Source organism: Protopterus annectens, chromosome 15.part0 (genome assembly GCF_019279795.1).
Source record: "Protopterus annectens isolate FY-2018-M chromosome 15.part0, PAN1.0, whole genome shotgun sequence".
Taxonomy (NCBI): domain Eukaryota; kingdom Metazoa; phylum Chordata; order Ceratodontiformes; family Protopteridae; genus Protopterus; species Protopterus annectens.
The window spans coordinates 857187050-857200419 of record NC_056749.1 but is presented as its reverse complement, the minus strand read 5'-3'; positions in this window follow the sequence as shown (position 1 = coordinate 857200419).

Sequence of the window (13370 nt, the reverse complement as noted above, 5' to 3'; positions counted from 1 at the left end):
GTCCCCACAAATGAACACTACATGGCTGTTTCTGCCATCCAAGCTGGCTTTCACTTACTGGCAAATGCATATCATATAACTCCCAGTTAATATCCACAAACATTTTAAGGCCAAGGATACTGAATGCCTTACATACTTGAACGCCTCACAGTACTGCTCAGATAACTGAAGAAGTACCAAGAAACACAGACAAGTAAGACAGACCTGTATATCTGAAAACAAAATCCTAACAGGCTGTGTGATCAGTATGTGCACTACATTCAAATGTAATAAAGAGGGTTAAAAGTAGAAGTCACAGCTGAAGATGTCATAGCAGTGAACATTGTGATGCATTTGTTTGTGTGAACGATGACTTCAGTTCTTTTCTGCAAAGATGTTTGTATGGCAAAGAGAGCTAAGGCATCCACCCTGTTTTCTGAATCTGTAGTGGTGTGAGTGTTCAAATCCTGAAATATGTAGAAATATCTGATGTGCAGTACCATTTTGTAGTGTGTATGTCATACCTTACTTTTGCTCAGTTCAGGTATGTCTCCCTTTTCATTTATTTTTCTACTTTTTGTGATACACCACATAGCACAAAAAATGTCTGTAGGTTTGGTTGTGCTTATGTGGATTGCATGAAGTGCGGTATTGCTAATACTGGACCACCTAGGAAGCAGACAGGCAGACATTGAATCCACGCCATCGCAAAAAGCCGGCATGAAATAACCGTCACACATTAGCAATGCGGCTCGAGTTTGCACACTGCTTACCTATGTGCAAACAGCTGTATCTCACATGAGCTTACACTTACTTAACCATAGCACAAATCTGCTGCCCAATGCACACCTTTGAATTGTTTAGATATTTGTAGAATGTCCTAGTTTTTGCATCACATTTTTTCCCTGCTCCTCATAAAAAGTTTTCTAGCAAATTATTTGGAAATACTTGACTACTGAAGCCAGAAAACAATGACACAAATTTGAATTTCAAAACTCCTACCTTTTAGACAATTCACATTAATGCAAAACATGTTATTCTATCAAATGTATATGTTTTAAGAACAGCATGTAGGATGTGTCCCTTATTTCGGTTCTTTTTCAACTCAGTATGTATGGCATTGTCCAGATTCCTTGAGAGTTATGGCCCAATGTACTATGGAAATGTATATATGATGCTGTCTGATTTCAGTCCATGTGTTGGACAACATATTCACAAGCATTACAACCCTGGGATTTCAGTTTATTCCTTTCCACACATATAGCAACCATACAACAAAGTGTAATTTATAATGTTGTGTGCTCCATCATGGACAGTGCCAGATGGTGGTGCTCACAACCTTGCTCTGCTAAGCTCAAACATCCAATATGCTCAGTAAGGGTACTTGTGTTGTTATACAGCTAGGCTTCTAAGCACCCTAGTGCTATTAGCCTCATTTGACACTATGACCCAATGTGTCTATGCAGGCCTCCCAATCTGTTGTTCCTCACATGGCCTGCTGATGTCATCTGCTATAGGTTTACCTGCACTCCTGTATAAGTCAGACTTGTTCCATGATGCATGACTTAAGTAATATGTTTCGTAATCTCTGCACTTAGGTAGGGTTCTGTTCTCAATTCAGTTGACTGTGTGTGTGTGTGCGTGTGTGTGTGTGTGTGTGTGTGTGTGTGTGTGTGTGTGTGTGTGTGTGTGTGTGTGTGTGTGTGTGTGTGTGTGTGTGTGTGTGTGTCTGTCTGTAGTCATCAGAATAGAAGTGCTATCCTGCAGTTACTTCTCCAATGACATGGCTGGATATAATTTGGATAGCTGCTCATCCCTATATAGTCATTCCATACTGGTCTCCTAAGCTGTTGTCTCCCACAGGGCATGCTGATATCATCTACAATAAGTTCACCTGCACTTGTGTATGAATCAGACTTGTTCTGTGGCACATATGTTAAGTATTGTGTTCTGTAGTCTGTGCACTTAGATAAGTAGGGGTTCTGATCTCACTGCAGTCAACTGTGTTTGTGAGTGAGCCATAACCTGACATTCCAAACATCATGTTACACCAGCAGATGGGACACATATCTCATCCACAACAGACACTGCTGATGTCATAAGCTATAAAGGGTTGTCAGACACAATGCAAGTCAGACTTGTGCCATGGCACGTGTGGTACATTCAGTAATCTGTAGTCTGTGTATTTAGATAGTTAGGGGTTCTATTCTCACTGCAGTCAATTGTGTATGTGAGAAAGAAAGCTGTCACTTGATAGTGCAGACAGCATTTTAGACGAGCAGGTGGGACACTGTTATTCCCATATGCTCAGCAGACAATGCTGATGTCATCAGCTATATCAGAGTACTGTATATGCATGGACCTCACCAGGGTATGATCAGACAGTGGCCTAGATGTCAGGCAGACATCACATCATGTGATACAAGACAGATTAAATTGATATGTGTTTTAATCTGTACACATACATCATGGCATGGTTTGTAGGCTCTGTGTTAACTTGATGAGAAAGCCCTGTGGGGTGTCCTGCAGATGCATGCTTCTGGTGAGCTACATGCAGTAGAAAGTATGATGCTGTACTGTTCTGATGATATTATACTACAGTGCTGCCATGGAATCCAGAGATCTGAATGTGATGGTGTGACTTATGATGTGCACCATATGTTTGTACTGGATAATCATTAAAGAGAAGAGTTAGAAAGCAATGAGACACATTGCAGTTGATAATGTCACAACCCTTGCAAGAGAATACACTATAAAGCAGTGAAATGATAATGGTATTCATTGTACAACTTGGCAAGGCAAATATAATTCACAGGTACAATTAACATTTAAAACAGCAAAAATGTAAATATACTAAGCAATAATGTAGCTAAGCCCCCCCCCCCCCACATCAGACACAAAGCTTTAGTTTTCCTCAATACAAAAGAGAGAAACCAAGGATATGGCACAGTTATCATCATTTGCACAGAGTTTTATTTGGGGGGGGGAGGCAGGAGGCAGAGTCTGACAACAAAGGTTGTTGAGTGTGTGTCTTTAAGAATGGGGAAGCAGGCAGGTTGAAACATGTAACTGTTGTGTGTGTGTCTGTAGGGGTCCTCCATGTGAAAGTGGTGGGTGACAGTGTGCATGAACACAGCCAAGCTCAGTGATAGCTCCACATCTTGGTATGTTGGACAGTTGTGAGCTGTGCATGGTAGAGTTGTCAGTTCATCGTTGTCACCCCCGACCACAAGACCTGGCTTTGCCAGGAGATACACTGGCACCTCCACACCCAAGGTAAGATGCAGTGCTACTACCTGACTGTGACTGTTGTCTGCTGGACATGCTCCCTTCACAGGAATGCCCAGGGCCACAACCCCATGGCCTGCCATGTCTGGGTGTGGGCAGTACACTCATTGATGGTGCAGGGGAAGTACTGCCACTACAGGAGTGTGAAAGGTCATGGCCACTTTACTAGCAGCAGAAGGGGTGGCTGACCTACGCCCATGGGGATGATGTCCTCCTCCCAGCTGACATGTCATCACAGGCACTGCACAGTCCATGATATAAACCCCTCGTTCCATCACAGACACTCCATGTTCCAATGTGTTATTCAGCCGATCCACTGAATTGCCTACATGGTGGCGGCAGTCACAGATATCAGGCTGTGTCACATGTAGAACCCTGAGCATTTGTCTGGAGCACCTTTCAGAAAGTGCCTGTGCCTCCATGATGGCCCTAAACATCTATTAAGTGACACAGGAAGAGAGAACTGCACCAGGTAGAGTAGGAACAGCAGGCCTACTCCAAGCATCCCACTAACCCTCCTGTTTGACACTTCACCAACACTTTGGCTATGGACAGATTCAACAGGCACTGAAGCCACAGTAGCCACACTCCTCTGAGCAATGCCATCATCTTCAGCCTGTCCAATATCTCTGACCTCAGTGAACTGGGTAGGCATAGGCCTACTAGCTGTGTCTGAGGAAAATGAAGGTGGCCGCTGGATGTCAATCTCTGTGCCATATTCAACCTCTGTACCCCCAACTTTGCCTAAGTTTGGTCATCATCATTTGTAGTGCCTGTTGAGACACTGATATCAGGTGGCAGAGTCTCCACACTACCACTGTCATGCTCACCTGTGATAAGAAAGGGAGAAACACAGGAATACATTAATGCATGCACTACTATGCTGCAATATATGCTAAAAAAGTACACTACTGTCTCTAATACAGACAGTACAGCAATACATACAACAGGCTTGAGAGGGCACATTATGAGATATCTTGAGATTTATCTACAGTACTGACATAAATGTATTAGGCTTACCATCTGCAGGGGCCTGCATCTCTGGATTCCTGATGGTCCTGAAATAAGTAAAGCAAGAGGTAATAGCAACAGCATCACATTTAACAATAAAACGGGGGTAATACATTTACAACTCTATATCTTCAGTACCTCATATGTCAACACAAATGTGGCTGACAACTTCAAATTAAGCTTCTAACTGTAGCAATAATAAATTCACCCACCCAACAAACAACATATACATTATTGAATTTAGTACAGTATGCCACAGTATTCTAATTATCATCTAATGAAACATACCTGGAAGCTCCTCTTGGGATGTAGGAGTTGCACCCATATTAATTAAAGTACATAATGTGCCACGGATTGCTGGGAGCTGTCCTGGGTGGCAATGTTCACCAGGAATTCCTCAGTGGTAGTGAGATGGGGGTTCTGCAGCAGGACCTCCACCTGTGACTTGAAAATCATGTGCCACTGCAGCTGCATGCCTACATGCAGCAGTTACCATGTCTGTTGCTCTGTGCTGCATCTGCACATATGTTCGACTGCATCACCAAATTATGTTAATGTTGGCCACTATTTCATTCCAGAGGTCTGTACGCTCATCCATATTGGCCCGCCCCCTGGACAGCACCACAGAAGCATGTTGCCTTAAGGCACCAGTTATCAGATTATTCTCTGCATCTGTAAATGGGGGCTCATGATGATCAGACATATTGTGTCCTACAAGACAAAAGAATGATAACACATGAGGATCACATAACTACAAATTAACTGTTTACCAATAAAGCAGTAAAAGAAAGCTGTCAGTATCCCCCCTGGATAAACCTGAAAGAGTCTGCATATTTCTAAAAATAACAAGATGGAGGATACAAAACAGGGTGACTAACAAGAGAAATATATCCTTGTTTGTGCCATAGCAGTAAGTTTAATATGCTCCCCCACTCACTATAACAGTGCAGTCTAGTTAGTGCCCTAGCACTAACTCATCTTTGCCCCCCCCAAACAAAATGACAGGCAAAGGACCCATTGTGCTAACAAAACATCTTTGAGATGCTAAAAGTGCTGTCAAAGGACCTGTCAGTGTAACGTGTACATATTTATAACACACTGTACGAGCACATCCACTCATGCATGAATCGTGCCATCCCAAAAAGAACCAAAATGCTCTCATCCAAAAAAAGGAAGCCAGTCTGGTGGTCCCCTGCCATAAACAAACTTTACAACAAAAGGAAGAAACTTTTGCAGAAAAGAGGAAAATCCCAGGATGCAAAAAACTCCCTTACTAGCCTTAGTAAGAAACTGAGATGCCTCATAAAATCCTCCAAAGCTAGTTACGAAAATAAAATTGCCAAAGATTCCAAAGACAACCACAAAGCATTCTATAACTATGTCAAGAATCTAAATGGCAATGCTCAGATCTGCTCTGAGCTAAAACAGAATGGCATTAAATATACTGATCTGAAGGATATTGCCAATATCCTGGCAGATCGATTCAGTGCCAACTTCACCCCCCTCTCACCCCCTAAATGGCCCATCTCAATACCGGAAGATTGCCAAATTCCAGTAATAACGGCCACACAGGTACAAAATGCACTCTCTAAAGCCAAGAATACAGCATCCATGGGACCAGATGACATCCCGGGCTGTGTACTACATGAACTACAATATGAACTGGCACCTCACCTAAGTGTCATGTTTAATCATAGCCTCACCTCAGGTTTCATGCCCACTGAGTGGCAGAGCTACAGTTATCCCAATCCACAAGGGGGGATCCACCTTGGATCCCGGAAACTACCGTCCCATCAGTCTGACAAGCCTTATCTGCAAGGCCATGGAGCGTATTATCATGGAAGTTATAAACAAAGACATTGGCAACCTTCAAACACTGGACCCCACCCAGTTTGGGTTTGTGAAGGGCCGATCTTGTCTGCTGAACCTGATTGACTTCTTTGAATCAGTCTCCAGAGCCATGGACAAGGGTAAGATGGTCCACACAGCCTATCTAGACCTTGCCAAGGCCTTTGACACCATCCCCCACTCTGGAATCATAGTTAAACTTACTAAGTTGGGTATTAATCCCTATGTCACTCAATGGGTTGCTAAATGGCTTACTGATAGAACCCACACTGTAAAAGTAGCCAACTCCAAATCCAGCTCCAGACAAGTGACAAGTGGAGTACCTCAGGGTTCAGTCCTGGGGCCGCTCTTGTTTGGCATCTACTTCTCTGAAGTACAGGTCAACACTAAGGGACTCTGGCTAACAAAGTTTGCAGATGACTGCAAACTGGGAGCCATTATTGAATCCCCAAATGATGTGGATACTCTACAAAAGGGCCTTACAGAAACTGATGCTTGGTGCCAGAGCCATGGGCTCAAGCTCAATGCCAAGAAATGTATTGTTATCCCCTTTGGGAAAAAACATGTATCCATGAATTACCATATAGATGGCAGTACACTAAACACAGAAAGTGTGATAAGAGACTTAGGGACACAGGTGGACAGTGGTCTCACCTTCGATAACCACATCACCACAACAGTCAGGAAATCCTTCTATGTGGCACACCTCATCATGAAGAGCTTTTCATCCAGGAAAAAGGAGGTCATTGTCCCACTGTACTCATCCCTCATTAGACCCATTATAGAATACAACGCCCCATTTGGTATGTACCTCTCAAGACATCTGCAACAACTGGAAAGGCCTCAGAAATACCTCACTAAAAGAATCACAGGCCTAAAGCATATGCCCTATGCTGACTGCCTTAAAAAACTCCAGCTATACTCTGTCGCATATCGTCTACTCAGAGGCGATCTCTGCTTAACATACAAGGCCATGTCAAACCCAGAGCTGTTGGACATGCTACACTTAAAGAAATCCCAATCCCTCAGAGCTACACGCTCCAGGGATCTAAACCTTGTCATCACAATAAACAAAACATGCTGGAGGGATAGATTCCTGACCCAGAGACTCCCCAGACTCTGGAATAGATTGCCCATACATGTCAAGGAGAGTGCCTCTTTGGACCTCTTGAAGAGGAACCTTGACGATTGGATGGGAGAAAGGAAATTCACCCCAGGGATCACTTCAGTCGCCCTGCTAGACAGGGGTCCAGGAAAGTAAATAATGTGGGAAGAAATAGCCAGGGAATTGTTATGGCTAGGCTTGTATAGGCCCTATGGCTGATAGCCTAGTACCAACCTATGAACCTATGAACAGCCTTCCCTTTTCAGGTATTCTCAATGCTGTATACCTGTGAAATGGCCTGACAACCAAGGCCATGCCATCATTACACTTCTAAGTACTCCATACAGATTAAAGTGTGAAAGACATTACTTCACATTTATTCTTAACTACATTCTAGCATATGCATTATGTAGCTAACAAAATGGGAACATACTTGCTGGAGTGCAATACTCCTTTGTAGGGAAATACTGTGAAGAAATACAGTTATCTTAGTGAACTGAACAATGTACTAACTCACCTCAGTCTTCAGTTTCAGTTTAGCTAGCTACACATTTGCCTTTTTATAATTGAGTACAATATTAATGGAGTGCATCTGTCTTAGTCTGTGTTCCAGAGATGCTAATTACTGCATAAGCAGGTGAATTGTATGCTAATCAACCAATCACATGAGGCTATTCAACAAGATATAAAGCATCAGTGCAGACTCCATACTAGCTTTTCCTAAGGATGTCACAGAGTGTGGAGTACAGATACAGCATTTACAAGGTAAACCCTGAACATATACTGTAACGCACATTGCTATTATGACATGTACTTGTATTTCCTCATGTGGTACAGTAAGCAGGTAAAGGCTGGGAAATGTGCACAGAAAGTCAAGTAACATGTGATACAGAATTATTTCACTTGTATGTGTCCATTAGAAAGTACTAGTCTTCAGTCATGCAAGATTCACAAATTCTTAACTCTCCAAAGTATTGGTGATCAATGCATGGCCTCAGTTTATAACTCATACATTTGAAATGGAATATCTTTACATAGAGAAGTTGCATCATAAAGCAACCACAGCTTGGCCTGAACCTCCCTTAAGAACAGTGTACCCTTGAATATGCCATAACAGGAATTCACCTTTGCTTCCACCATCAAAAGAAGCAGTCTATGGTTGCTTGTGCCATTCAACATGGACTTCATTTGCTGACAACTGCATATCATACTATCTCCAGTTCATACACACACACAATGTAAGGTAAATGAGGTAGACTGGCTTTCATACTGCATCTTTCAGAACACTGGTCAGATAACTGCTGAATGGCCAAGCAAAACAGATTGGTATAATTCCAAGCAATAGTCCTAACAGGTTGTGTGATTACTAAGTACGGTGTATCCAAATTTGTTTCATATAATACACATATAAATAACGGCTGATTTCTTAATATCACTTAAAATACATTGTAGAAGGTTGTTGCGTGATGGATAACTTAAAGTTGTTTGCAGCCTGTGTGTCTGTTTGTGTGGCAAACAGGGATATGGCACCTATCCTGTTTTCTAAAGGTGCATTGGAGTGAGATTGAAAATTCAAACCTCTGCAGACATACCTCCTGTGTAGTAGCAAACTATATTTCCCCTTAATTTCTTTCACGTTCTGTCTTACTTTAGTGGGTGATGGGGGGAGTGAATTGTGGTAGTGCATTGTTTGCACATTGCGCGGCTAAGCACAAACAGGTTTGGCTATGCTAATCAGTTTTGCGTGTAGAGCAGCATTGTGCAAAATGAATGGCTGGACCATTCAGGCAGCAGACAGCCAGAAATAGGAACTGGATGCAATAATACAATTGTGCATCACGCAAAACCTCTAAGTGCTATTGTGCTGCAGTTAACAGTGAGAACTTAACAATGAATGCTAAGTTAGGGGATGCTATGGAACTTACTATAGGGCAGCAGGTGTTAAGTCTAGGGCTGAAGTCTAGATGGTCCTGGGTTTGAGTACAAGGTGTGCAGTCTTTGTTTTACTGTTGTGGCATTGCAGTATTTAGCAATGAACTGACACATAGGCAAAGGGTTTTTCAACTTTCATGTGATAATAGCTGTCAGTGCAGGACTACCGTCCATATGGACCAGGATTCAAATACAGAGTATGTTGTTCAATTTTAATGTTGTACCAATTCACAATATAATCACTCTCACTTATAGTGGATGACATAATGTAGCTTATATGATATTTATATGGCTTAGGACTGACACAGTAATATTGTGTCAGTTATATAATTATTTATCAGTCTTTGTATTGTCTAGTTAATAGAAAAATTAAGAGTGTGGTTATTATGTTCAGGCAAGTAAATTCCTCCTATGTGGCTTGGGATACCATTCCCAATGGACCAGCATAGTCACAGAATTGCCTGTATCTCAAATAACATAGAAATTGCATTAGTTACCAAACTTCTGCATTGCTTACCATTGTGCAAACACTTTTCACCCTTTGTTCCCTGTTTGCAGGACAGTACGTGATGCACAGCTTTTTTGAATGTTACCAAATCAGAAAGTGTGCCCTCTGAGTAAATGTGATATGTGCAATTGATGGAAAAATATCATTCTACATTGGACTTGCTCTTGGACAGACATGGAAAGTGTTTCTGGTGATGGTTTGAGATTTAGGGCTCAAAGATTGGGTGTCCAGGAGTCCAGTGTTTGTAGGACTTCTGGTGAATGACAATGGACCCCTGTTCCTGCAGAGGCACTATCATGGCTCACAGTCAAGGACATAGGCATGGAATAGTCAGGCCCATGCTCTGACCAGTGCTACTGGCATTCCCTGCACTGGTGAACAATGTAGGAACCACTACTGAGAACCCAGGATGAGGAGGAGGGGTACCCTAGTCCACTGGATCGAGGAACATCAGACTGGTGCCACCCCACAGATGTGTAGCATGACTTTCAGACATTACTTGTAATAGTTTAATGCTGCATAAATTCAGGCTTGGTATTCATAATGGTATTCTATTCGGTTCTGTTTTTTTCTACAGCTGAGGCAGATCATGATCTGAATGTAAGTGCCCATGAAAGCCGATTGGCAAGAATGAAAGCAGCATGTGGTATATATGCATTACAACAGTACTGTTATTGTAGTATTAAAAGTTAAACACTGCTGCAGCATGTGGTGTGTATGGATCACAACAGTACCATTATTGTAGTATTAAAAGTTAAACACTGCTGCAGCATGTGGTATGTATGCATCACAACAGTACCGTTATTGCAGTATTAAAAGTTAAACACTGCTGCAGCATGTGGTATGTATGCATCACAACAGTACTGTTATTGTACCATTAAAAGTTAAACACTGCTGCAACATGTGGTATGTATGGATCACAACAGTACCATTATTGTAGTATTAAAAGTTAAACACTGCTGCAGCATGTGGTATGTATGCATCACAACAGTACTGTTATTGTAGTATTAAAAGTTAAACACTTCTTTGTAATACCTCTCAACTGTATGGATTTTGCAGAATGTTCAGACTGTTGCCTCATAGTTTTCATTTTCTTCTCATAAATTGTGTATGTCTGGTAAATCTTAGCCAAAGCATTTAGGACTGCAGTCAGAAAATTACATTTGTGTCTCATACTTCATACCTTTCAGAACATCTGTGCTACTGCAAAGCTTGTTATTGTAACAATTTCTAGGCTTGTAGAAGAATTTGTAAAATGTGTAGCTATTTGTGGGCATTTGTGACCCCAGTAATTATTTCTTGGTCCACATTTGTGGCTATAAGAGGTTGTGAGGTATGGGCTTAGTTGGTATGTAATGCAGTAATACCTGTTAGCTGTACAGATTTCCACAGATTGTCCAGTCTTTGTATAGTTACAGATATCATTGTGGTTTTCAGTTACATAACTGCATAATGGTTGAGGATCAACATCATTAACTAATGTCAGACATGTGAGATTCAGACCCCAGACCCTTTCAGAAAAGTCATACAAATGCAAAACCTGTTACTGTATCAGCTTAATTTGTTTGTTTGTTTGTGTCTTTCGACTTTTCCTGGTTAGGGGTCGCCACAGTGGAACTCCGGTCCGCTAATGATTGGCAGTAGAGTTTTACGTACTGGCTTGCCAGGCCTAACGCACAACCTTCAACAAAGGCACGCCCGTTCACGCATGTCACCACACAGAAGACACTCTGAGAATCGAATGGGCAATGTCTAACTGTGAGGCAACAAAGCTACTGCACCACCACCGCAGTATACTGTATCAGCTTAATAAGTTTGTAAAAGCAAGTATGTAAGAGTCATCCCAATTTTTTCAGAATTTGACCTCCTATTCCATATGACTTTGTCCACATTTATTGGTGTAAACGTTTGAGGCCTATGAATACAGTACTACAAAATAGAGCATGCATCTCACAACTGTAAAAGGAAAGTATGCATGCAGAACTCTGTGGGAACACAGAACACTATGGTCATAGAGAGTAGTCAGCAGTTGTGGGTTCAACCACCACAATTACCAAATGAACAAGTACTGTTATGTTTTTATCATTATTGCATTGTAACTGCAGATCTCTCAAGCAGTGGCAGAAATGGCCTGCTGTAAAATGTAATTATTAGAAATGAAGCCTGCATATGGCACTATATGCGCACATCAAGGACTGATGGCTGAAATCTGTACTATAGTGTGCATCTGTTATCAACTAGGTATTCAGAGACATTATAAAAAGTTAATTTACAATTTGTATTGTTTATAGTAAAGGTACCATAATAGAGTGAAATAATTGTATCACTGCTCTGTATTCACTTATGCTGTTGCTAATATTCTCACTTTTTTCTCTCACCCCACCCCTTATGTTTTTTTTTTCCTTTTTTTTCACAGCACAGCAAGCTAGGCCTGTCCCTTGGGAGTCACCTGCCCCCACTCTACTGGCTGCAGCACCATGTCCCAGCACATCAGGGACACACCCTGTTAGCACCCCCTCTGCTACCCCTGCACTATCTGGGCCCTCAAATAGTTCTGCCCAGCAGGATAGGCCAGTGGTTCCCTCTGGGACCAGTGGCAGAGGTGGTGGTTTTATCACCTGTGATGAACTGCCAGGGTTGGTGCATAGGAGTGTGCACCACACAGTTGGTGCACGCCTACGCTGGGTGGAGACACTGCTCTCCATCATTGTTCTGAATAATGCAAGGAGACGCAGATGTCAGACACTGCAGCATTCAGCACAGTGAGGTGACAGTGATGACAGTCCACTGAGTGAGGACTCAATTTTCACTGTCTCCAAACTTGACATCCATGGGCTATTGATGTCATCCTCTCCCCAGCCATGGTGTTCACACCCCGCTTGTGTCCTTTGCCATCCCTGTGCCTCATCTTGTATGTCCTGTCTGTCTTCCATTGCTTTACCTACCCACCTTACCTTACCCACACATACCTAGGTCCCTACCCCAACATTCTTCTCTCTCTGCCAAGAAGGAGAAAAGGGCATCTGTCCCAAAAAAGAATATCAGCTCATACGTAGCTCTCAATCTCACACCAGTGTCTTCATGATGCCCTTGATTTGGTCCAATTGGCTATACATTATGATTGTGTTGTGGTCAGCTCTCTCTCTCTGGAGGTGGTAATCCAAATTCAGCTAATAGGCATCATATAGTATCAAGTTTTGTTCTTGCTGAACAGATAGCTATGGTTCTTTCGTATACCCTTCCTGCAAATTCCTACCCTCCTTTCACTTTGTTTTACCTCATGTTTGCTCCCCATTTCACCACGTTCCTGTTTTCCCCATTTCTTTTCTTTAGAGACTGCGTGTAATGGTGTGCAATGGTGTACATCACAAAATGATACATGCCTGTGGGAAAAGCAATTACAACTACAATATAAACCTGTATTTTAAACCATTACCATGTTCCACAAACATGATGACACATATTCATCAGTATCCCAATTTATATTTCTTTATATACTTAAAAGTATGTGAAACTATTACACACACCTATATTCGAACCAGTACCATCTGAACCAAAACAGGGTTGGATCAATACATTAATAGATGGTGCTACAGAGTCCGCTGAGTAGCAGGTGTATTTTACACACTGAGTAGAAAATTGCAGACTTCACTGCTGCTGCATACACCTGCTATTTAACTGAATCTTTAGCTGCAGGTA